The 26,690-nt window shown below is 42.5% G+C and overlaps 1 long non-coding RNA gene across 1 annotated transcript; it reads left to right on the top strand.

Moving 5' to 3' along the window:
- Positions 1 to 1,978: 1,978 nt before the first annotated feature.
- LOC128125768 (uncharacterized) lies at positions 1,979 to 26,690 on the top strand. The gene is made up of 4 exons (XR_008223223.1): positions 1,979 to 2,323; positions 3,728 to 3,962; positions 4,297 to 4,442; positions 25,597 to 26,690. It is a non-coding gene; the product is annotated as an uncharacterized LOC128125768 (long non-coding RNA).

Below are 26,690 nucleotides of genomic sequence, written 5' to 3'. Positions count from 1 at the left end.
ACTCAGGAATTGACATGTCCTAAAAATAGAAAAGATTGCATTTTTTTTACCTCTCTCTGAATTCTCAAACCATCCCAGGGACCAAAATGTCAGAATTTCCTCCTTGAGGTGAGAATATCTTCCTGCCATGTCACGAATCAGCCACACGGTGGTGCCATTGAGGGCCTGTCCAACAGATCCAGTGATTTGTGATTTGCTGGTAGCCAGCCTGGCCGAGAGGCACCTTTTTCTTTTTCTATTTGTGGTACTAGGATTGTGCCTAGCACATAGTAGGCAAGCTTCTATCCCCGAGCAAATCCCCCAACCCCAGCTGCCCAGCACCTTCCTAAAGCAGCAGCAGCCAGGTCCTTTGGACTGCGAATCTAAGTATGCAAAAGCCATACAACAAGTGAGATGTGTCAAACTATATAGTTTTTTTAATGTGACTAAAACCCTGCAAAAAATATCACAGATGACCAAGTTTAATTACTGTGTGTGCCTGGTTGTGCTGCTGGTGCCATTGTCTGCATGATTAATAAGGTCATAAGTCATAAGCTTGCTATTGCTCCCATAAAATTTATTTTCCCTGTCGTTATTCAGCAAGTCTCTAATTTCAGTCTGTTAAGATCTTCACAGATCCATGCTCAACCCGTAGCAGAGACAAGCCACACAAGCTTTCTTGAACCCAAATCACTTTTATATCTTTAACTTAGTGTAGAGCACTTCCTTCCGCTGAGGCAATAGTAACTGGAATTCCCTAAAATTCTCGAAGCGAAGCTTAGTTTTGGAAATTAACCACAAATTGAATGCATCATGATCGAGTACTAGAGTCCATCATAAAAATAGGTGAGTGGGTTTTTGTCACTGCAGAAGATATGACAAAATATTTTTTTTTTTTTTTGGTTTTTCGAGACAGGGTTTCTCTGTGTAGCTTTGCGCCTTTCCTGGATCTCGCGCTGTAGACCAGGCTGGCCTCGAACTCACAGAGATCCGCCTGCCTCTGCCTCCCGAGTGCTGGGATTAAAGGCGTGCGCCACCACCGCCCGGCATGACAAAATATTTTAATGCTTTAATTTCATAACAAAAATTCCCAAATGCAGCTCATTGTGGTTTTCAGCCATTCTTATTGTTCTGAAGTAATTTGTGGATTGAACAGCTCAGCACACACTAATTCATTGGGGCAGTCTTCCACTGGGCACAAACTTTCTGTTCTCATTTACCCTTTCCTGACTGTGATTCCAAACTATTGAATTCAAAACCCAGAAACAATCCAAAACTCTTAAATAACCTCTGTTACAGTTAACCATTACATTGTATTTCATCATTAGTTACTATGAATCTTATTGTGCCCAATTTATAATTCTTTCCACTTTCTCAAACACATGTATGTATAGGAAAAAACAGTGTGTGCAGGTTGCAGTGTTATCTGTGAGTCCAGGCATCAGCTGAATGCCTCGGGATACTTCAACTATGGATGAAAGAGGATGACTATACATACATGTGTTATGTTGGTTTATCTTTGGTCAACTTGATACAAGCTAGGGTCATCTGAGAAGAGGGAACGTCAGCTGAGAAAAATGTACCCATCGAATTGTCCTGTGAACAGGTGTGTGCTGCATTTTTGGGGCTGATGATTGATGTGGGAAGGCCCAGCCCACTATGGGCATTGCAGCCCCTGGGCAGGTGGTCCTGGGTTGTACAGGAAAGCAAACGGAGCAAGCCAGGAGGAGCAATCACTCCTCCACGGCGTCTGCTTTAGTTCCTGCCTCTTGGTTCCTTCCTTGAGTTCCTGTCCTGTCTTCCTTAGATGATGGACTATGGTGTGGAAATGTAAGCCAAATAAGTCCTTTCCTCCTCGTGGATCTTTTGATCTTGATGTTTTGACAAAGTAATAGAAACCCTAAGTCACCTGTGAAGAGACTCGGGTTTGCCCTGTGGCGGCCGGGTGCTGTGATGCTAACCCTGTTTCTTGCCTTCTGACTTTCTTTTACAGTGAATGCTTTTCCTGTACCCTTGGTTGGAATCTTAAAATGTGATGTCTTCAGTGACAACTCAGCACTTTCCTTCCTGAGAGAAGTTTTTCTTTTTAAAATTTATTTTTTAGTTTTTTGAGACAGGGCCTCACTACGTATCTCGGGCTGGCCTGAAACTCACTGTATAGACCAGGCTGGCCTCAAACTCACAGAGGTCTACCTAGCTCTGCCTCCAGGGTGCTGGGATTAAAGGTGTGTGCCACCAAGCCTAGCTCATGCAAGAATTTTTCATCTGCCGTTCACATGTACTGCAAAAACACCAGCGGCTGAGGAGAACTCTGTGTCATCCTTAGAAATTTCTACAACAAAAAGTAGGTATAAATGCGGTCTCTAAACCCAGATATGATGAATCTAATATGTCTCAGGATTCCCATTCTAGAGCACAATCTCTATATAACGCCTTCTTCCTGAGTGTAGAACTGGGCTCTACCACAGGTGTCCCTCATGAATAGGCACATGGCAGTCAACTTTGAGATCACCAAGAGGGAGACTGTTTGGATTATCCTGGGCATGCCTGATCCAGTCAGAGGAGTGTATAAAAGAAGAGTCCAGACAGACCTGGCTTGGAAGGTCCCAGACTGCTGTGTTGCTAACTGCCTGTGGGGTCTGGCTGGCAGAAGAGCAGCCTCAAGCAATACACAAGTTGCTAGCTGACCAGCAGTTACCAAGGAAGTGGAGGATCCTAGTCTTGTACTACAAGATCGGAGAGAGTCAGGTGGTGAGCTCCACCTAAGGGATGACAGAGCAGAACCTGGCAAATCCCGAAGTAGAGGTTCTACTTGGCCGTGTGTGAACTGACCCACAAACCTCTGAAGTAGCAGAACCAAGAGCCCTTCAGTCAGCGCTGTCTTTTGGTGTGGTCTGCCCTCTGAAGGCTCCTGTGTGGGATGTTCAGTGTTCCGTGTAGCCCATGTTGAGATGTTGAGACCTTTAAGAGACAGGGCTTAATTGGAGGGGAGTGTGTTTTGGGGTTCTAACCTCATGAGTGACTAATGCTCTATCATGGGAGTGGATCAGACCCTATGGGACTGGCTAAGTCACCACAAGAACATTATTGTAAGCCCGACACCTCCCTGAATCCCTCTCTTAAACATGGCTCCCACCATTGTAACATCCTCCACGTGGTTTCCCATCAGAGTCCCACCAACAGCAGAGCCACACTCTTGAGTCTCCAGAACTGTAGGCTAAATTAGCCTCCTTTATCATTAAAATACCCAACCTCGGGTATTTTAAGGAAGGGGGGGAATCTCAGCCTTGTCACTACAAGGTTGAGGAAAGTCATGTGGCTTGCAAATGGAATTTGCCAGTAACCCGCATCAGCTTGGAAGAGGATGAATCTCCACAGAGCAGAGGAACGCAAAACACACTAGAAGAGCTATGAAATTATAACATGTGGCTCAGCTCACAACTGTGTTTTGTTTACGCCCCTCCCCACAACAGACTTCTTTCACGGCCTTGTCTTTGCATTTCTATTGCCCCATCTCCCAAGGCTGCAACCCTCAATCAGGGACCTCAGGGAGGACCCCCTGTGTTCTAGGGTCCCATGGTCACCTCCTTCTGAGCACCAGATCCACTAGTGTATTTCAGTCCCACCTGCTCCTCGCGGGCGTGTCTCGGAGGCTTCCTCCTGGAGCCACTGTACTGCACTACTTTGAGAGAACTTTGTCAGGGACGATACTTCACAACATCGCCAATAACAATATTCACTCTTGTAGAGTCTCTGCTGTTTCCACTAAGAAGAGGATTCCAGTCCCTCCCCTTGCACCTGAGTGAGCTGGTGACTGTAGATTTGCTGGACAGCCGGTCCCAGAGGTGGGACAGAGGGAGCGAAGGGAAAGAACCATGTGTCATTCATTTCTGGATAATGACATTTTCCAGGGTCATTTCCCTGAGAGAAAAGAAGGTTGAAGAGGGGTGTCCTTGGGTCCCCTTCCTCCAAAAAGACCTCAGGTAGGTCTTACTCCTGCACAATGTCCTACCTCTGGGCTACTCTGGTGGTGCCTCCTCCTTGGGTTCTGGGCCACAGTCTGGAGTGATTGCCAGTGTCACCCATCACTGCTGAAGCGTTGGTCTGCACCCCCAACTTCTCTGAGTTCCCTCCTGTCTGTGTGTTGTTACATGGGATTGTGCCCAGCATACCATATGGTGTGTCAAGAATGAGCATAAGCAGGGCCGTGAGCTGCCTACAGCCACTGCCCTCTCCTTGGCTCTATGGAAATGTCCTCTGAGAATTTCTTCATATTCCTGTCTCCTTCATACTCCATTCTCCCTCTCCTCTTCCTAGGCCGTAGGACCCAGAGTGTGGTTCATAGAAGAACTGAGGTCCTGGAACCTCTGGGCCTTGGGAGATGTTTGTGGAGGATACTACTTTCAGAACTGCCCACAACGACTTGAACAACTTGAGCATCCTAGTCCCTCACACTGTACATGGTGAGATTTTAGGACCTGGTCCTAGTGGGTGACTTTGCTGGGTGACTGCTGAGGCGCAGACACCTTCCATCTCTGTTTTTCTTGGGCCATTTTCCCCTGATCCCAGACACCACGGTGTGAGGAAGTCCAGGCAACATAGAGAAGCCATGAGTCAGTGTTCTGGCGGACAGCCCAGCTCAAGTGCTCAACACCAGCAGTGTTTGACTGCCACATATGTGAGGGAAGAGCCTGCCGCTGGTCCCAGACGGAGAGGAGAAAGCCCACAGAAACCACAGAGGATAATAACCGATTAGTACCCTTTTAAAGTTAACCTTTTTGTTTTGAGATAGTTGTAGTAGAAGTCAACAATGCTCGAGAGATTCCCCTGTACCCTCCACCAGTTCTGCCAAGGCTGACATCCTGCAAAACTACAGGACAGCCAAGAAGTAGTCACACCCACAGCCCTCCTGCCCCCACAGCTTCTTCCTGGTACCCTTTTATGTGATGCCCGTCCTGCCGCCCTGCCCGTCCTGCCGCCCTGCCCGTCCTTTTCTTTAACTCCTGATGACCACAACACTATGTGGGTTTTGTTTTTTTTGGTTTTTTTTTTTGTTTGGAATTTTCCATTTTAAAAGTGGTACCTGGGCGGAATCACAGTGTGTGGCTATTCGGAGTTGGCTTCTTTTACTCAGAGTGACTCCCTAGAGACTCATCCAAATTACATATGCATTAGCTTGTTCTGTTTTGTGGCTTATCCTTAAGCCTTCACTTGTTGACTATCTGGGCTGTTTCCACCACGAATCTCTTATAAACCAAGCTGTTCTGAGCTCTCATGTACAGACGTTCATGTGAAAAATACAATCTTCGGTTTCCTGGGATGAGTGCCACAGTGCAATTGCTGGGTCATATGGTAGTCACGCACGTCATTTTATAAGATGCCAAACTGTCTCCTGGAGTGCCTGTGCCATGTCATATTTCCTCAGCTCTGTACGCGTCATCCATTTCTAGTCCTCTTAGTCAGTGTTTGTTGTTTTTAATTGTGGTGAAATATGTGTGGCAGAAATAATTTACCATCTTAGTCACTTCTGAATGGAGAGCCAGGGTAGCCTGACTCTAGAAGTCTTCCCATCCTGCCAATCTGAAACTGTTCTTATCAAACACAAACTCCTCATCCTCCCTCCCCCCACTGTCTGGCCAACCTCCACCCTATTTCCTGTTGCTATCAGTTTGACTTCCCCAGGGCCCTCCAATGAGTGCCATCTGATACATGTCCTTTTATGACGGGCTTATTGCACTGAGTACAATGTCTTCAAGGTTCATACCCGTGGTAGTATGTGTCTGAATTTCTTTCCTGTTTAGGGATAAATAACATTCCACTGCATGGCTATACCACAGTTTTTTTTTTTTTTTTTTTTTTTTTTTGGTTTTTCGAGACATATACCACAGTTTTTTAATGGGACTATCCACCAGTGGACACTTGTGTTTCTTCCTCATTTGTGATATTGTGGATAACACTGTTGTGAGCACAGGTATAAAAATAGTTACTCAAGATCCCGCTTTCAGTCTCTAGAAGTACCATGTTGTGGTTTGACTAGAATTGGCCCCCAGAGGCCCATAGGGAGTGGCACTATTAGGAGTTATGGCCTTGTTGGAGTCAGCATGGCATTGTTGAAGGAAGTGCATCGCTAGGAGGTGGGCTTTGAGGCCTCAGATACTCAAGCCAGTTCACTTCCTGCTGCCTGTCAATCCGGATGTAGGACTCTCAGCTCCTTCTCCAGCACCATGTCTACCTGCATGCTGCCATGCTTCCCACCGTAACGACAGTGGACTAAATCTCTGAAGCTGTAAGCCAGTCCCAGTTAAATGTTTTCCTTATGAGAGCTGCCGTGGTCATGGTGTCTCTTCACAGCAATAGACACTCTAACTAAGACACCAGTCCAGAAGTGGGATTGCTGATCATGATGCATCTTTCAGTTCCTTTTCCTTATGTATGTATATGTGTAGGAACATGTTCATGTGTGTGCAAGTGTATGTGTGCTTGAAAAGCAACATTTTAACTATGGAGCCGTCTCCCTACAGAGCAGTCTTGGTGAGTTTTGAAGAACTGAATTATTTTGTTGCACCTATTGAATGGGTCAGAGGTGTTCTCTTACTGTGATTCTGACTGTTCCGTAATTGCTTGATGATGTCAAGCTTTCCCTGTGCTTGTTGCCGTTTATGTATGTTTGGTGAGACTTGTAAGCAAGTCCTTTTCCTGCTTCTCAATTTCTTTTGGCTGTTGCTGTGTTGTAGTGATTCTTTCTGAAATTTATGTAATAACCCTTTATCAACTATGTGACTTGCAAACAACACCCCCCACCACACCCCACCCCGGCCTCTGCTCCATGGGTCTCCTCTTCATTGCACTGGTCGCATCCTTTGACCCATGAGCTTCCAGTTTCTGTGTAGTCTGAGTGCCTCAGTTTTAATTTATTGCCTTTGCTTTCAGTGTCATGCTCAGAATGTTATTGTCAAACCCAAGCTCGTGGAACACTTTCCCCTCATTTTCTTCTAAGAGATTTATGTTTTTAGCCCTAAGAGTTTGGCCTCTGACACATTCAAGCTCATTGACCTATATTTTATACGGTCCACTATAAAAAAAAGTCCACCTTTTTTCTTTCTTTCTTTCTTTCTTTCTTTCTTTCTTTTTTTTCTTTCTTTCCTCTCTCTCTCTCCCTCCCTCCCTCCCCTTCCTCTCTCTCTCTCTCCCCCCCTCTCTCTCTCCTTTTCTCTTTTTTTCTGTTTATGGCTATTAGCTTTCTGCTCATGGTTTGTTAAAGGCCTGTCTTTCCCCATTGAAGAGTCTTCGCACTATTCCTCATATACTCTACTGTCTGGAAGGAAATGTTGTCCCATGGTAGAACTGAAACTAAAGCCAATTTTAAAAAGAAAATTATTTGACTCAATGTGGGAGAGTTCTGGGCTTTCTATTTTATTCAGGTGGTCCATGTGTCTGCCTCTCCACCAGCGACACACCGTTTGAATGCTGTAGCTTTGTAATGAGCTTTCTAAACAGGAAGCACGAGGCCTCTGGCTTTCTTCTTTTTCAAGAGTGTTTTGGCTACTTGGGGCCTTTTGAAACTCCGTGTGAATTTTAGGATGAGCTTTTCTACTTTTGAAGGAACCATAACTGGGATTCCGTAGGATTAATTGTATCCATAGACTACTTTGTATATTATAACAGGCTCTTGGGAATGGCTTGTTCTAAAAACCATGGACTGCTCACTGGGGCTACAAGATAACTGAGGAGTGAGGATAAAGGCCTGATGTCTTTGCCTTCACTTTGATCCTGTTGCCTTTACTTTCAGTCACCACCCACCACTGCAAGACCTTAATCACTCAAGGAATATCCATCCCGAAGCCAGGATTACCTAAACTTTCTCATGCTTCTTTGAGGTGGAAGGATCAAAGGTCACTGTCCTAACCACACAGGCACCCAGAGTTCCTGGAATAGCAAAGCCCCAAAAGCAGGGCATGTAACTAGAGTTTTCCTGCCTAGCCCACAGTCAGGATAAATCTCTGCCACCCGCCAGTCCCACAACCGCTCAGACCCAACCAAGTAAACACAGAGACTTATATTGGTTACAAACTGTATGGCCGTGCCAGGCTTCTTGCTAACTGTTCTTACAGCTTAAATTAATCCATTTCCATTGATCTATACCTTGCCACATGGCTCGTGGCTTACTGGCATCTTCACGTGCTGTTTCTCATCATGGCGGCTGGCAGTGTCTCTCCCACCCAGCTTCCTGTTCTCTCAATTCTCCTCTCTGTTAGTCCCGCCTATACTTCCTGCCTGGCCACTGGCCAATCAGTGATTTATTTATTGACCAATCAGCAACACATTTGACATACAGACCATCCCACAGCACTTCCCCTTTTCTTTTCTTAAAAAGGAAGGTTTTAACCTTTACACATCTCCAAAGTCAGCTTGGTATATTTGGGAATTTGGGCGTAGCTTCTCTTACTACTTCCTGCTGGAGGGGGGCGCTGTATCTTCTGGGGACACAAAGAATATTTTAGGATTATGGAATAGTCCGTGAGGCTGTATCGTCTGAGCCAGTTGCCTTGAAACCATTCCAGATGTTGGATCATCTGGGCCATGGTGTCATTGGAGACCTTTCAGGGGGTCTTGGCTGGTCAAACCTGATGTATCTTAATCTGGAACAAATCCATAGCCTCTGGCTTTCTGTGGAAACAAAAGCAGAGACTCTTTTCCAAAGCAACATATCCTTATATCCAAATTTTGAAGTCAAGGTACCTTTAAAATATACATATTGGTTTAACTCAACATCTTTTATGATCAAATGTTTTTCTGCAGTTAAAAATCCCAAAGACAACACAATCCAGATTCTCTGTGTAATATCCATCTTTACGTGGCTTATTTTTTATATTAATTTTACTGTCTCTTTAAAGACTTTAGTTTTTAAAACTATGTATTTGTTTCATAACTGTATATATCACCTTTTTTGTCTCTTTCAAGCCTACATATCCTTTATACACATTTTAAACTATTACATCTGAATCTGTCTTATTGTGAGTTTATTGCTTTAGGCTGCAGCAGCTGTGGCTGCTGGCTCCACCCACCTCAGCTTCCCAACATGGCAGCAGTATTACCGCCAGCTCTGGGAGCCATCGTGGGTCCATGCCTTTATCCAAGCAGCGTGCAGCCCAGAAACCTCTTTTTTTTGTTTTGTACTAGCAAAGTCTAAATCCACCACGCAGCTTAATGTGCCACTTGCAGAGGCCTCATTCCCGCCATACTGCAGGTCGAGCACGCACGCTAGAAACCCGCCAGTAGCTCAAACCAGCAGCTGCCGCTCATTTGAGAGAGACAATTAGGAACTGTTTTTAGCTCCGTTTTAGAATCTTTTTTCTCAGTTTTTAGGTGGAAACTCTTGCCACCACGTTGGACACCATTTGTAGCTAGAGTTTTCCTGCCTGGCCCACAGTCAAGATAAATCTCTGCCACCCGCCAGTCCCACAACCACTCAGACCCGACCAAGTAAACACAGAGACTTATATTGGTTACAAACTGTATGGCCGTGCCAGGCTTCTTGCTAACTGTTCTTACAGCTTAAATTAATCCATTTCTATTAATCTATACCTTGCCACATGGCTCTTGGTTTACCGGCATCTTCACATGCGGCTTGTCATCATGGCGGCTGGCAGTGTCTCTCCCACCCAGCTTCCTGTTCTCTTAATTCTCCTCTCTGTTAGTCCCACCTATACTTCCTGCCTGGCCACTGGCCAATCAGTGATTTATTTATTGACCAATCAGCAACACATTTGACATATAGACCATCCCACAGCAAGGGCAGAGTCTCCCAAGATGGAGACAGCTGTGCTCCCTGATGGCGAGGTAGCCCTCCCCATGCCTCAGTGCAATCGGCAGATGAGCAGTGTGTCGGGCCATTTTGTAGGTCAGGAGTTGAGGCGATGATCAACACAGCCACACTTCGAGCAGGTCTGCTTACTTGTATATACCCTTCACCTTGCCAGATGCTTCCTTTGTTTAAAACTGAAGCTCACCTGCCTTTAATCCCAGCATTCGGGAGGCAGAGGCAAGTAGATCTCTGAGTCCGAGGCCAGCCTGGTCTACAGAGCGAGTTCCAGGACAGCCAGGGCTACACAGAGAAACCCTGTCTTGAAAGCAAACAGAAAAACACCCCTTAAAAAGCAAACAAACAAACACAACCCCAAACTTGAAGCTCTTCTTGGTACAAACCTGGGTTCCCCAGACTTCTTTAAATCTAAGTCTCCCTTTTCTGCATCTACCATGACACCTCTCCTTAACTGATGCATGCTGCTGGTGGCTGAGCCTAGACTGATGGAGCTGCCAGAGCCAGGGCTTCTGCCACGACACTCTAGTTACGGCACTGACATTTGAACAAATATTTTCTTTCAATCCATTTTTTTGGTGTCATCTTTAATTTCTTTCATTTTGTAGTTTTCCTTCGTCTTGATTAAATTTATTAAGTATTTTATTCATTTTGCCCTTGTCATAAATACGGCTCTTATTTTTCATTGATTTTCATCTAGTTGTTCTGTTCCTGAAGGTAGATATTAAAATTCCCTGCCATTTACTATAGAGTTATCTATTTCTCCCTTCAATTCTGTCAATATTTTCTTCAGGTGTCTAGAAGCTCTGCTGTTTGGTGCCCATATATTCATAATTTTTACATTTTCTTGGAAGACTGTGTGTGTGTGTGTGTGTGTGTGTGTGTGTGTGTGTGTGTGTGTGTGTGTATGTGTGTGTCTTTGTGGTGCTATGAACAAGTGCATGCAGGTGTGACTGCAGGTGTGTGGGCATGTGTGTGGAGGTCTGATGTTGAAGCTAATGCCAAGTGTTTTTCCTGGATGGCTCTCCACCTTTATAAGCCTGAAACTCATCAATTTGGTAGGCTGACTGGCCAATTGACTTTAAAGGTCTGCCTGGTCCCTTCACAACACTGGGGTTACAGACATGTAATACCATGCTTACCTTAAAAAAAAAAAAAGCAAATCAGATCCTCAGGCTTGCATGGAAGACGTTTACCAATTGGTCTCTGATCTTTTTTAATCAATGTGTAATTTCCTTCTATGCCTAGTGTTTGTGGTGTGTGTGTGTGTGTGTGTGTGTGTGTGTGTGTGTGTGTGTGTGTGTTTGATAAAATTTTTTTTCCTAGTACTAATATGGTAAGCTCATATTAATTACTGTTCCTATGGATCACCTTTTTCTATCCTTCCTTTAAAAAGCAGAATATCTTTTATTTGCTTTTTAACAATATCATACATGTAAACAACGAGATTTGATCATATCCACTGCCAGCTTCCCCCTTCCACTCCCTCAGACACTCCCAACATGTTCCTCTCCCAACTTCTCATCTACCACCTCATAACCCACTAAGTCCAATTACCGCTGCCCCTTGGAATGCTAACGGAGCTTGCCGGCTTGATCTTCGGGGAACAACAGCTGCCTTGAGTTCATGAGTACAATAGCTCTGTCCTGTCCTGAAAGCAGAACCTCACAGCATCCTTCCTCATCTGCTGGCTCTTTTGTTTTTCCTACCCTCTCTCCTCCACTTTTCCTGACCATTGTGGGGAGTAAAGTTAATCAAGATGTCCCGTTTTGGACTGAGAATTCAATAATCACCGGTTCTCAGCACTTGGACCAGTTGGGAATCTTTGAATTAACTAATCTCCACTGCACAACCCTCCTTCTCAACTTGTTATTTCCTTAGATTTTAATAAAAACAAGTCTTTCATAGGTCATAGAGTTCAGGTCTGCTTTCCTTTCTTTTCTAGACATTCTGCCCATTGATGACTTTCAGTTGTGGAGTTTAATCCATGTATGTCTAAATTTCTTTCTGGAAAAGAAGATTGTGCTATTGTGTTCTTAGAAATTACTTTATGAATATCAAAACTTTCTTTTGGTGTCTTGAATTCTCATGATTGTTTCCCCCCATATTTAGCTGACTTTTATGATGCAACACTTGGATTCGTTTCTCATTTTTGGTTGTATATATCCTATGGACTTTTTTCTTTACTGTTACTATGGTGACTACAGCAGATATTCTAAAGTTAAAAAATTCATCTATTCTCAGAAGTTCATGAAATCTTCTCTAAAACTGATTGCATTATAAGCCACAAGGCAAGACTTAAGAAATGAAAAAATGAAAATAATCCCCAATGCATCCCACAGTGGAATAAACCTAGAAATTGACAGCTAACCTCAGAAAATACACAGACACATTGAAACTGAACAACACACTGCTGAATTAAAAGTGGGTCAAAGAAATCAGACAGGAGAATTTAAAAACTCCTAGTAGTCAAAGGAAAATGAGACCCAAACCTTCCAAAACCTATGAGACACAGGCAAGGTAGACTTAAGAGGAATGTTTACAAGTACTCATATAAAAAGTCAGAGATCTCCAGTAACCCAGTGATGTACCTCAAAGCTCTAGAAAAGCCAGAAGAGGCGAACCCAAGGGAAGCAGGGGGCCAGAAACAGTAATGAGCAGGGTAGAAATTAGTAAAACAGAGACCGAGAACAGCACAGAATTAATCAGACAAAAAACTGGTTATTTGAAAGGATTGTCAAGGCTGGCCATCCCAAGCTAAACTAACTGATAGACAGATTCAAAATTAATAAAATTAGAGGTGGAGAAAGGAGTTGTTACAATAGATCCCCGTGAAATCTAGAAGACCAGGGAACACTATGAACAGTCACATCACAACAAACTGGAAAATCTAGAAGAAATAGATTTCTAGGGGCACGTTACCTAATGAAGTTAAAGTCAAGAGCTAGAAACACCCTGAATGGACCAATAACAGCAATGAGACTGGAGCAGCAATTTCAAGTCTACCCATAAAATAACGTCCTGGGCCAGATGAATTTACTACTGAATGCTACCAAACTTTCAAGGAAGATCTAATGCTAACACTTCCCAAACTGTTCCACAAAATGTAAAGGGAAGGAGTATTGCCCAACTCATTGCACGATATCAGTGTAACTCTGACATCATAGCCGGGTAATGACACAGCCATCAAGAGAATACCACAGGCCACTCTTCCTGATGAATGTGGACGCAGAAATCCTCAACAAAATACTTTCAAAGTTAAGGACATTAAGAAGATGGATAGTACACCTCTACCAAACTGGGTTCCTGCCAGGGACACAAGGTTTGTTGAAAAAAATGTTAATTAATAAATGTAATCCACCACAGCAATAGACTTACAGACAGAAATTACACGATCAGATGGTAAAAGGGCATTTGATAAAGTTAGCATATCCTTAAAAATACTTTTATTTATTTCTTGGGAATTTCATACAATATATTTTGATCACACTCACCCTCCTCCCCAACTCCTCCTAATCTGCCCTCTCACCCCTCCCTCCTTACCTACCCCTTCACTTTTTCTTCTTCTTTTCATCCCCTCATCATGTCCAGTTTGTGTTGTCCAACTAGTCTTTGAGAGTGGTCCAACCGGCGTGTGGTCCAACTCACATCAGTAGGCTCTGCCTCTCCCCAAAACTATCAAACGCCAATAGGTCCTCAGCCAGTGGTGGGATTTGGGGTTCACCTTTCTACATTTATGCTGGGATTTTTGTCTGTCTCGAGCTTACACAGGTCTTGTTCATTCAACACATTTTTATGGTAAAAATCCTGAATAAACTAGGGATAAAGGGAACATACCTCAACACAATAAAACTCTATCCCTCAAACACAGAGATGATTGTGACATCACAATGCTACACTGTGTGCTCACCGGGTTCCTTTGTGCTATTACAATGTGGCATCACATTGTTCCATTCTTCCCCTATGATGTTAAATTATGACATCATAATGCTTTAGTGTATCCTTAGAAGATTGCTTTGTGCCATCACAACACCCCACTGTGTGATCAGAGTGCTTTATTGTGCCATTAAAATAGTAGATTATATTATCACAGTGCTCTGTTCTCTCATAACAATACTTCATTTTCCCACCAAATGCTTTACTGGGATCAAAATGCTGTATCATGTAACCATCATGATGATACTTTGTGACATCATAGTACTTTGTTGTGTCATAAAAGGCTAAATTATGACATCACATGCTCCATTGTGCCACCAAATGTTCCATTTTAGCATCACAATCTACACTGTTATTGAAAATGCTGTGTTGTGCCGGGCGGTGGTGGCGCACGCCTTTAATCCCAGCACTCGGGAGGCAGAGCCAGGCGGATCTCTGTGAGTTCGAGGCCAGCCTGGGCTACCAAGTGAGTTCCAGGAAAGGCGCAAAGCTACACAGAGAAACCCTGTCTTGAAAAACCAAAAAAAAAAAAAAAAAAAAAAAATGCTGTGTTGTGTCAACATAATACTTCATTGTATAATCATATTGCTGAATTGTGACATCAAAATATGACATTATGTACTCATAATGGTTTATTGTGACATTACAATCTTAAATTTTTTGTGACATCATAATTTCAGTGCTCAATGTGAGATTTACTGTGCAATATTTCACTACAATAGTATAGGGAATATCATTAGAGTGCTGAACTATGATATTGGAGTGCCTCATTTTGTAATAATAATGGTCCGTTGTAATATCACAATGCTCTATTTTATCACCACAAAATATATTGTGCCATCACATGATTCATAAAAATGGTCCATTTTGACGTCACAGTATTACATGGTGATATCCTGATGCTCCATTGTTTCATCACAGTGCCCCAGCGTCACCATGATGATATACGGTGTCATCACAGTACTCTTCTTGATTGTGATATCACCATGCTTCATTGTGCCCAAATAATTTTAAACTGTGCCATCATAATCCTCCATTTTACCACAACAAACTACACCTTAATGTCACAATGCTACAATGTACCATCACAGTTTAACATTATGTCATCATAGTACAAAACTGTGACGTCACAATGTTGCCCTGTTTCCTCATAATGCTGCATTGTGTTGAGGCCCCATTTTACCATCACAATCTACATTGTGACATCACAGTGGTCCATTGTGTCACCACAGTTCTCCATTGAGCTACCACAATAATGTATTGTGGCATCACAACTCTCCATTTTGGCAACAAAGTACTCTGCAGTACTATCACAATGCTGCAGTTTCATATCACAACAGTGTCAAGTGGTCCATTTGGACATCACAGTGTTGCATATCAAATACTTTGATATCACTGTCCTCCATCATGCCAATAAGCAGTATATTTTGTCATCAATTGTGCCACTGCAATGTTCAACTATGACATCACCATGCTTTATTATCTCACACCACATTGTGCCATCAGAATGCTCTAGTTTATCACAGCAAGCTACACTGTGACATCACATTGCTCTACTGTGTCATTATAATGCTATATTATGATATTGCAATACTGAACTGGTATCACAATGCTTTATTGTATCATAATAATGCTGCATCATGATGCCACAATTCTCTATTTTAACATCACAAGCTGTGCTGTGACATCACAACTCCATATTGTGCTGGCCCACTGCTTTATTGTTTCATTATGATGCTGATTGTGCTGGATTATGACATCACCATGCTTCATGTGATCTTACAGTGCTCCATTCTCTCATGACAATACTATATTGTGTTGAACTGTGACATCACAATGCTCCATTTTTCCACCACAGTAATTCATTTTGTCATCACAGTATAGCATCATGACTTTACTATGCTGAACTGTGACATCACAGCATTTCTTGTGTCATAACAATGCTCTATTGTGTCATCACAGTACTCTATTGTGGCATCAGACTACTGAATATTACCGTCACAGTGCTGCACTGGGACATCATAATCTTAAATACTACCATTACAATTCTCTATTGTACCATCACAATGCTTAATTGTCACATCACAATACTCCGTTGTTTCTTCAGAATGCTTCATTGTGCTGTCACAATGCTGTGCTGTGACATCACAATCTTTAATTTTGCCCTCACAGGGCTTCATTGTGCCACAGACATGCTGAATTGTGACTTTATAATGCTCCACTGTGCCATCATATTGCTCCACAATGATGGCACATTCTGCAGTGTGCCATCACTATTGACATTACAGTAATACATTGTGACATCATAATGCGCCATTGTTTCATCCCAATGGTTAGCGTTTTGATCAGAGTGCTCTATTATGCCATCACAATGCAGCATTTTGACATCACAATGAACTGTGACATTGCAGTGTTTTATTGGATCATGGCAATGTTGCATTGTGCAATCACAAGCTCCATTTTAACAGCCCAAACCACATTGTATCATCACAGTCTTCTACTGTGTCATCACATTGGTCCATCACAAACATACTTTGACACATAATACTCCACTGTGTCACCATGCACCTGGACTGTTAGATCACAATGCTCCACAATTTCACAATACACCATTCTTTGATGACTGTTTTGCATTGTATCATCACAATGACCCATTTCCTATGCCATCACAATGTTCCATTGTCTCATCGAATTCTACATTATGACATCACAGTGCTGCATTGTACCTTCACAATGACCCACTGTTTCATCAGAATATCAACACAACTTAGATCTGTGACAACAAAATGCTGAATTTTGACATCACATTGGTGAATTGTCCACCACAATACTCCCTTGTGACTTGATGCTCCACTGTTTTCTTTTTCTTTGTTTCTTTTCTTCCATTTTGTACCTTTGATAGAGTGATTAGGCAATATATATGGATCCTACATAAAAAGACTCACTGACAAGCCAATTCTAAGAACTAGTTCTCAGGAGAAGGTAAGTACACAGAGATGTGTCCTACAGAGACTTGTTGATACTCAATGCATACTGCTCATGAAATACATACACCAGTAATAACCTAAACATTCACTGATACAGAAGCTTGTTGTTATAGTCCTAGAGTTCAGCATAGTTTTGACTACATGGCAGAAACAAAAAATAAAAAATAAAATTTGATGAATGAACAGCATCAGCAATAAATTGCTGAGATACAATTATGCAACTGAATTTAAAATTTTTTAAATGTGAGAGTCCAGATGATGATTGAGAAGCTAATTAAAAAAATGGTTCCAAGCCGGGCGGTGGTGGCGCACACCTTTAATCCCAGCACTCGGGAGGCAGAGGCAGGCGGATCTCTGTGAGTTCGAGGCCAGCCTGGGCTACCAAGTGAGTTCCAGAAAAGGCGCAAAGCTACACAGAGAAACCCTGTCTCGAAAAACCAAAAAAAAAAAAAAAAAAAAAAAAAGGTTCCAGTTACCACAATAGTAACAGAAATTTGCTGTTTTCTGGGATTTTGTTTTTTACTTTTTAAAAAATGGAGTGTGCTAGACATTTCTACAATTTTGGTCAAATGATTGCAGAACCTGGAGAAGCTATAGCTGCATAATATACTGCATATATGTATATCCCAATGTATGTATGTATAATCTGAATTTTGAGGCCTACCTTTAAGTGTGGTTTGTGTATTCCCTCCCTAAAACAACCCACTTCTGCTGTGGGATGTTCTGTATGGCAAATGTGTTGCTCTGATTGGTCAATAAATAAAACACTGATTGGCCATTGGCGGGACAAGGAGGAGAATAAAGCTGGGAAGTGGAAGGCTGAGTCAGAGAGACATTGCCAGGCGCCACGATGACAAGCAGCATGTGAAGATGCCGGTAAGCCATGAGCCATGTGGCAAGGTATAGATTAATGGAAATGGATTAATTTAAGCTGTGAGAACAGTTAGCAAGAAGCCTGCCACGGTCATACAGTTTGTAACCAATATAAGTCTCTGTGTTTACTTGGTTGGGTCTGAGCGGCTGTGGGACTGGCAGGTGAGAGAGATTTGTCCTGACTTTGGGCCAGGCAGGAAAACTCTAGCTACACCCTTCCCTTCCCCTTCTTTGTTTATTCCTCTTATTCCAGCTACCCTCATCCACCCATAAATATATATTCTATTTCTCCTTCTTAGGGAAATCCATCCCTCCCCCACTCATCCCTTACTTTATACCTAAATTCTGTGGTTATATGGATTGTAGCTTATCAAAGACTTAATAGCTAACAACCACATACTTGTGAATGTATACCATATTTGTCTTTTTGGGTCTGGATTACCTCACTCAGGATGATTATTTTTTTCTCCAACCATTTACCTACAAATTTCATGGTTTCATGTTTTTGCTTTTTGACAGCTGAGTAATATTCCATTGTGTAGATGTGACACATTTTCTTTATCCATTCATCTGTTGACAGACATCTCAGCTGTAGTTTGTTTCTTTTTTTAACCTCAGCCCCACATTGGGTGCCAAAATGTTGTTTGTTTTTGCTCTTTTGGGGGGCCTGCCACCCAGTTCCCAAATAAATTACACACATGGAGGCTTATTCTTAATTATAAATGCTGGGCCTTAGCTTGTTGCCAGCCAGCTTTTCTTAAGTTATCCCACCTACCTTTTGCTTTTGGACTTTTACCTTTTTCTATTTCTGTCTATCTTTCTTTTACTCTTACTCCACGGCTGGCCATGTAGCTGGGTGGTTGAGTGGCTGGCCCGTGAAGTCTTCCTCCTTCCTCTCTCATTTCTTGATCTTTTCTTCCTCTCTTTTCTCCCAGATTTCTCCTTCTATTTATTCTCTCCACCTGCCACCCCTGCCTATCCTTTCTCCTTCCTCACTGCTGGCCATTCACCTCTTTATTAGACCATCAGGTGTTTTAGACAGGCAAAGCAACACAGCTTCACAGAGTTAAACAAATGCACCATAAAAGAATGCAACACATCTTTGCATCATTAAAACAAATGTTCCACAGCATAAACAAATGTAAAATATCTTAAAATGATATTCTCCAACACTCAGCTGTTTCCAGTTTCTGGTTATTATCAATAGAGCAGCAATGAACATGGCTGAGCAAGTGTCTGCAGTAGGATGCAGAGTCTTTTGGATGTATGTCCAAGAGTGATACAGCTGGATCTTGAGGTAGATCTACTCCCAGCTTCCTGAGGACTATCCATATTGATTTCCATAGTGGCTGGACAAGTTTATACTCTCACCAGCAATGGATGAGTGTTTCCCTTACCCCACATCCTCACCAGCTTGAGCTGTCATTTGTTTTATTGATTTTGGCGATTATGACTGGTGCAAGATGAAATCTCAAAGTAGTTTTGACTTGCATTTCCCTGATGACTAAGGATGTTGAACATTAAGTGTTTCTCAGCCATTTGTGTTTCATCTTTTGAGAACTCTGTTTATATAAGTACCCTGTTTTAAATTTTATTTTATGATCATTGATGTTTTGCCTGCATGTATGTCTCTATGAAGATGTCAGATCCCCTGGAACTGGAGTTATAGACAGGTGTGAGCTGCCATGTGGGTGCTGGGAATTGAATCTGGGTCCTCTGGGAGAGCAGCCAATGCTCTTAACCACTGAGCCATCTCTCTATTCCCCAAGTACTCTGTTTTTTAAAATTGGTTATTTGTGGGTTTTTTAAAAATTTTTTTGGTTCTTTGTATATTTTAGATATTAGTCATCTATTGAATGTGTAGTTAATAAAAATCTTTTCCCATTGTGTAGCCTGCTGCTTTGTCCAAATGGGTGTCCTTTGCCATTCAGAAGCTTTCCAGTTTCACAAGGTCCCATTTATTGTTGATCTTAGTGCCTGTGATATGGTGTTATATTCAGGAAGTTGGCTCTTGTGCCAATGAGTTCAGGATTAGTCCTCACTTTCTCTTCTATCAGATTCAGTGTATCTAGCCTTATGTTGAGGTCCTTGGACCATTTGGAGTTGAGTTTTGTGCAGGGTGATAAGCATGGATCTATTTACATTTTTCTACATACAGCCATCCAATATGACCAGCATCATTTGTTGAAGATGTTGTCTTTTTTCCACTGTGTATTTCTACTTTCTTTATAAAAAATCAGGTGTCCAAAGGTGTATGGATTTATATTTGGATCAATGTGGCTGTTTTTATGTCAAACCATGCTTTTTTTTTTTATTACTGTAGTAAAGTTTGAGGTTGGGGATGGTGATACTTCTAGCAGTTCTTTTATTATTCAATTTTCTTTCTTTCTTTCCTTTTTTAAAAGCTATCCTCTGTGTGTGTGTGTGTGTGTGTGTGTGTGTGTGTGTGTGTGTGTGTGTGTATTTTCATATGAAGTTGAAAATTGTCCTTTCAATTTCTGTGAAGCATTGTGTTGGAAGTTTGATGGGAATTGTATTGTAGATTACTTTTGGTAGGATGGCCATTTTCACAATATTAATCATACATATCCACGACCATGGGATATTTTTCCATCTTCTGATATCATCTTCAATTTCTTTCTTCAGTGTCCTAAAATTTTTATTACACAGGTCTTTCACTTGCTTGGTTAGAGTTACACCAAGATTTTTTTTTTGAGGCTATTGTGACAGGTATTGTTTTCCTGACCTCTTTGTCTATTTGCCATCAGGAAGGATACTGATTTTTGTGAGTTAATTTTGTATCCTGATACTTTGCTGAAAGTGTTTATCAGCTGTCAAGTTTCCCAGTGAAGTTTTTAGGGTCATCTGGGTATACTATCACATCATATATACATAAAGATACTTTCACTTCTCCCCTTCCTATTTGTGTCCCTTGATTTCCTTCAGTTGTCTTATTGCTTTAGGTAAGACTTCAAGTACTATATCAAATAAGTATGGAGAGAGTGGACAGCCTTGACTTGTTCCTGATTTTAGCGAAAATGCTTTCAGTTTCTCTTTGTTTAAAAGGTTGATATTAGTTGTGGGATGTCTATAAATCATCTTTGTTATACTGAGGTTTGTCCTCATATCCCTAGTCTTTCCAGGACTTTTATTGTGAAGGGGTGTTGGTTTGTGTCAAAAGCCTTTTTTTTTTTGCATCTAGTGAGATGATCATGTGGTTCTTGTTTTTCCATCTTTATAATTTACACATGTTGAACCATTCCTGCATCTCTGGGATGAAGCCTACCTGACCATGGCAGATAATCTTTTTGCTGTGTTCTTATTCTCAGTTTGCAAGTATTTTATTGAGGATTTTTGCATCTATGTTCATAAGGGAAATTGGTCTGTAATTTTCTTTCTTTGTTGGGACTTTGTGTGATTTAGTTATCAGGGTAGTGTGGCCATGTAAAATGAATGGGCAGTGTTCCTTCTGTTTCTATTTTATGGAATGATTTAAGAAGTATTGGTGTCAATTTTTCTTCGAATATCTGGTAGAATTCTTCACTGAATACATCTGGTCCTGGGATTTTTTTCTTGGGAGACTTTTAATTGCTGATTCTATTTTACTATGTGTGTTTGGGTCTGTTTAAGTTGCTTATCTGATTTTAATTTTTCTTTGGTAGGTGGTATATATCGAAAAATGTATCCATTTCTTTTAGGTTTTCCAATTTGGTGGAGTAGAGGTTTTTAATGTCCTTATGATTTTCTGGATTTCCTTGGTTCTTATGTACCACCTTTATTCTCTAATTTTATTAATTTGGATCTTCTCTTTCTGTCTTTTAGCTAATTTGGGTTAGGGTTTATTGAATTTATTGATTTTCTCCAAGAACCAACTCTTCATTTCACTGGATTCTTTGTATTGTTTTTGCGTGTTTCTATTTTATTGATTTCAGCCCAGATTGTGATTATTTCTTGATGTCTACTCTTTTTGGGTGTGATTTCCTCTTTTGTTCTAGAGCTTTAGGGTGTGCTGTTTAGTTGGTAATATGAGGTCTCTCTCTTTCTCTCCTCACCCACTCCTCCTCTATTTCTATTCAGAAGAGGGCAGGCCTCTCATGGGTATCAACCATGTGTGACATATCAAGTTGAAGCCTAGAAAAGGTAACCCAGTAGGAGGAAAGGGTCCCAAAAGCTGACAAAAGAGTCAGAGACAGCCCCTGCTCCCACTGTTAGGAGCCCCACAAGAAGACCAAGCTACACAACTGTAACACATACGCAGAGTGCCTTAGGTCATTCCCATGCAGGCTCCTTGGTTGTCATTTCAGTGTCTGTAAGCCATTATGAGCCCAGGTTAGTTGATTCTGAGGGTTTTCTTATGGTGCCCTTGACCCCTCTGGTTCCTACAATCCTTCTTCCCCATCTTCTGCAGGATTCTCTGAGGTCCACTTAATGTTTAGCTGTGGGTCTCTGCATCTGTTTCCGTCAGTTGCTGGATGAATCTGATGACAATTGGGCTAGGCACTAATCTATGAGTATAGCAGAATATCATTAGGAATCATTTCATTTCATTGATTTTTTTTGCCAGTTATGTTTGGTTCTATCCTAGATCTCTGGGCTATACAGCCTCAGGGTCCTGGCTTTCCAGGCAGTGTCAGGGGTAGGCCCCCTCTTGTGTCATGGGTCTGTCTCAAGCCAGACCAGTCATTGTTTGGGCACTCCCACAATTTCTGCACCACCTTTACCCCAGCACATCTTATAGGCAGGACAAATTGTAGGTTGAATGTTATGTGGCTGGTGTCCCATGGAATGGAAGTCCAATGTTCCCTCCAATGGAAGTCTTGCCTGGTTATAGGAGATGGCCAATTCAGGCTGTGTATCTCCCATTGTTAGGAGTCTTAGGGAGTCTTACACCTTCGTAGATTCCTGGGAATTTCCATTGCATTGGGTTTCTAGCTCTTCTCAGAGATATCCCCCAATCCCAATGGTCTCTCCCAGTACTCTCTCCCTCCATCCTTCCCCAACCTGATCCTTCCTGTTCCCATCCCTCCCCTCCATCCACAATGTCCATTCTATTTCCCCTTCCCAGGGAGATTCATGTTCCCCCCTTGAGCTCTCCTTGTTACTTAGCATCTCAGAGTCTGTGGATTGTAGCATAGTTATCCTTCACTTGACAGTTAATATCCACTTACAAGTGAGTACATACTATATTTGTCTTTCTGGGTCTGGGTTACCTCACTCAAGATAATCTTTTCTAGTTCCATCAATTTGCCTTCAAATTTCATGATGTCATTGTTTTTAATAGCTGAGTAACACTCCATTGTGTAAATGTACAATTTCTTTATCCATTCTTCAATTGAGAGACATCCAGGTTGTTTCCAGGTTCTGGCTATTATGAATGAAGCTTCTATGAACATAGTTGAGCAAGTGTTCTTGTGGTATGATGGAGTGTACTTTGAGTATATGCCCAGGAGTGGTATAGCTGGGTGTTGTAGAATATTATTTTGAGGTGTGTTACCTTTGTTTATGTTGCAGTTGTTTAACTCTGTGAAACTGTGTTAATGTGCCTGTCTAAAACACCTGATGGTCTAATAAAGAGCTGAATGGCCAATAACAAGGCAGGAGAAAGGATAGGTGGGGTTGGCAGGCAGAGAGAATATATAGAAGGAGAAATCTGGGAGGAAAAAGAAGAAGGAGCCAGAGAACAAGGAGAAGAGGATGCTAGGGGCCAGCCACCCAGCTACACAGCCAGTCACTGAGCAAGAGTGAAAGTAAGATTACAGAAGAAAAGGAAAAAATTCCAGAGGCAGTAGGTAGATGTGCTAATTTAAAGCTAAGGAAAGCTAGCTAGAAATAAGCCAAGCTAAGGCTGGCATTTATAATTAAGAATGAGCCTCCTTGTGTGATTTATTTGGGAGCTGGATGGCGCTCAAAAGAGCAAAACCAAACACCATCATCTGGATCTTGAGGTAGACTGATTCCCAACTGCCATACTGATTTCCAAAGTGGCTGTACAAGTTTGCATTCCCACCAGCAGGGAGGGTATTTCTCTTGCTCCACATCCTCACCAGCATGAGCTATTGCTTGGGTTTTTAATCTCAACCATCCTGACAGGTGTAGGATGGAATCTTAGAGTTCTTTTTATTTGCATTTCCCTGATGGCCAAGGATGTTGAACATCTCCTTAAGTGTTTCTCCACCGTTTGAGATTCCTCTGTTGAGAATTCTCTGTTTAGATCTGTACCCCATTTTTTAATTAGATTATTTGGTTTGTTGATGTCTAGTTTCTTTAGTTATATACATACATTGGAAATTAGCCCTCTGTCTGAAGTGGGGTTGGTGACAATCTTTTCTCATTCTGTAGACTGTCTTTTTGTCTTATTGATGGTGGGACCACCAAATTTTATGCATTTGTCTGCTGGATGGTATCCCATAAGTCCCTTGGGCTCTGTTCACTTACAAGGTTTTGTTTTTGTAAAAGGTCATGATTTTTTATTCTTCTACACAAAATAGTCATGCCACATGACCCGTGTTCGGGATCTCTGCTTTTCTTCTTGCTTCTCCCAGCAGCTGGTGCTCCCTCGGGTGAACTTCTCAGTTTTGTTGCTGTGACCTTTTAGCTCCAGGATTTCTAGTCAGTTCTGTTTCCGTTATCATTTATCATGGCTCTTAACATGCCTATTTTGCTCACCTGTTATTTTCCTGTTTTTATTTAGCTCTCTGTCAGAGGTCTTCTTTAGTTCATTTTATCTGAGAATATTGTTTAGAATTATCATCAAGCGGTTAAACAAAAAAGTGTTTCTTTAGGGACATTTGTTCCTTCAAATAGCTCCGGTTTCTTGGTATGCCTCACAGCTTTTCTGTTGATATTCACTTATTTCAAAAGCAGTCAGTTCTCCCAGTCTTTGTAGTCTGGCTCTGAGGAAGAGCGCCTTCACTAGTCGGCCTCATTGCAAGGTTCAGGTTCCTCTTCAATCTTCATGGGGATTCTCTCTCTCTCTCTCTCTCTCTCTCTCTCTCTCTCTCTCTCTCTCTGTGTGTGTGTGTGTGTGTGTGTGTGTCTGTGTCTGTCTGTCTATTGGTCTGTCTCTGTCTGTGAGTCTGTGTGTCTATGTGTCTGTTTGCTCTTTTGTGGCACACACATGTGTGTTCACACACATGTGTACACAGGCCAGCAGTCAGCCTCAGCTGCCATCCCTCAGACACCATCCCCCTTGTTTTCTCTCCCTGGCCTGGAACTTGCCAACAGTCTAGACACCTAGTGAGCTCTGGAACCCCCTGACTCTGCCTTGCCGAGCTGGGACTACAAACCCTCATCTCCACTCCTGGCTCTTTAAATGTAGGTCCTGGAGCTGGGACTCCCATCTTCACGCCAACTAAGCTGTCACCCAAGAAGACCATGCTGGGTCTTTTGTTTTATTCCCTACAAGTTCCAGAGACTCTGTTCGTCTTCCCAGGCCTTTTTCCCCCTTGGTTGCTCAAACTGAGTATGTTTCATTAGTCCACTCGCCATCTTCAGTTTTATAATTAGCATTTGGTTATTTTCATAACTTCTGTTTCTTTGTTGAGGTTTTTCTATTTTTCCATTTGTTTCAAGGAAGTTTGCAATTAACTACTGAACCGTTTTGAGCATGCTTGTTTAAAATGTTTCTATTAAATAATTCCAAGATCGGCTTCTTTTCAGTGTTAGAGTCAATTACTCTGTCAGATTTCAGTGTTCTTGGCTCTTGGTATGCTGGGTGTTTTGTTTTATTGTGGTGTGAAATGCTGACTGACTCTTACATGAGGAGAGCCCAGGTCGTACCTAGCCCTTTTCCATTAGTAGTCAGTCACCGTGTTTAGGTTCAGTACTGCAGGTGTGACCTACTTTGTGGGCTGTGGTTGCATGACATCTGATTTTCAGAGTCTTTGCTGTGCTGTTTCAGCTTGCCTGGTTTTTCTCGTGTGGCTGAGTCTTCAGTGGGTCCCTTAGGGTGCTGCTTGAGGAGACAGAAGAACCTTCTTTATCCCTGGCCTTTGTTTCTAGAAGAAAGAAGCTCTCCAGTCCTAGGAGGCCGGTGTTCTTCCTGGGCTCAGCGCTTGTGAAAGTTCGTCTTTGATCATGCTGTCCACTGTCTGGTGCCATAGTCTTCGAGGGACAAAGAAGTTTTCTGGATGAGCTCTTGATGTGGTGGGATCCTCTGTTGATTCAGGTCACCTCTGCCGCTTCAAGGTATCTCCCATGACATGTAATGAAAATGGAGATGGGTCTTGGACCTGATGGGGAAGGGATGCCTTTCACAGGGTGGGGATCATCAGTGGGGTCTCTGATCAGCTTTCCACAGGGTGCCGATCATCAGAAGCGGGGTCTCTGATCAGCCTTTCACAGGATGGGGATCATTAGCAGGGGCTCTGATCAGCCTTCCACAGGGTGCCGATCATCAGAAGCGGGGTCTCTGATCAACCTTCCACAGGATGCCGATCATCAACGGGTCTCTGATCAGCATTCCACAGGATGCCGATCATCAGCGGGGTCTCTGATCAGTCTTCCACAGGATGCCGATCATCAACGGGGTCTCTGATCAGTCTTCCACAGGATGCCGATCATCAGCGGGGTCGCTGATAAGCCTTCAGCAGGATGCGGATCATCAGCGGGGCCTCTGATTAGCCTCCTACATGTCTGCTGGACTTGGCCTGGCGTTGCAGCCTGTATCAGATACGTTTGCATTGCTGTACTAGTCCCTGTTGTGATTTAGATAGGGAGCATTCCCCACAGGCTCATGGACACTCATTCTCCATCTAGTGGGGCTGTTTAGGAAGGTTTTATAATGCAGGAGGTAGTGCTTCACTGCCGGAAGTGGATCACCGTTGACTCTTGAGTTTTTTATAGTCCACTTCCTGTCTTCTCTCTGCTTCCTGACTATAGGTGGCAGCTGACTATAGGGTTAGGGTATACCTAACCCTCCTGTAGCCATCCCTTCCCCGTGGTGGACTGCATCCCTTCCAAACCATAAGACAAATCCAGGTCTGCAAGATGGTTCAGTGAGTAATGGCCCCTGCTGCCAAGCTCCCAAACCAGAGTTTGCCTCTCAGAACCCACGTGGTAGGAGAGAACTGACTCCATCAAGTTGTCCTCTGGCT

Source organism: Peromyscus californicus, unplaced genomic scaffold (assembly GCF_007827085.1).
Source record: "Peromyscus californicus insignis strain IS unplaced genomic scaffold, ASM782708v3 Scaffold_4__1_contigs__length_199733344, whole genome shotgun sequence".
In the NCBI taxonomy this organism is placed as follows: Eukaryota; Metazoa; Chordata; class Mammalia; order Rodentia; family Cricetidae; genus Peromyscus; species Peromyscus californicus.
This window is presented reverse-complemented; position numbering and strand designations above follow the sequence as displayed.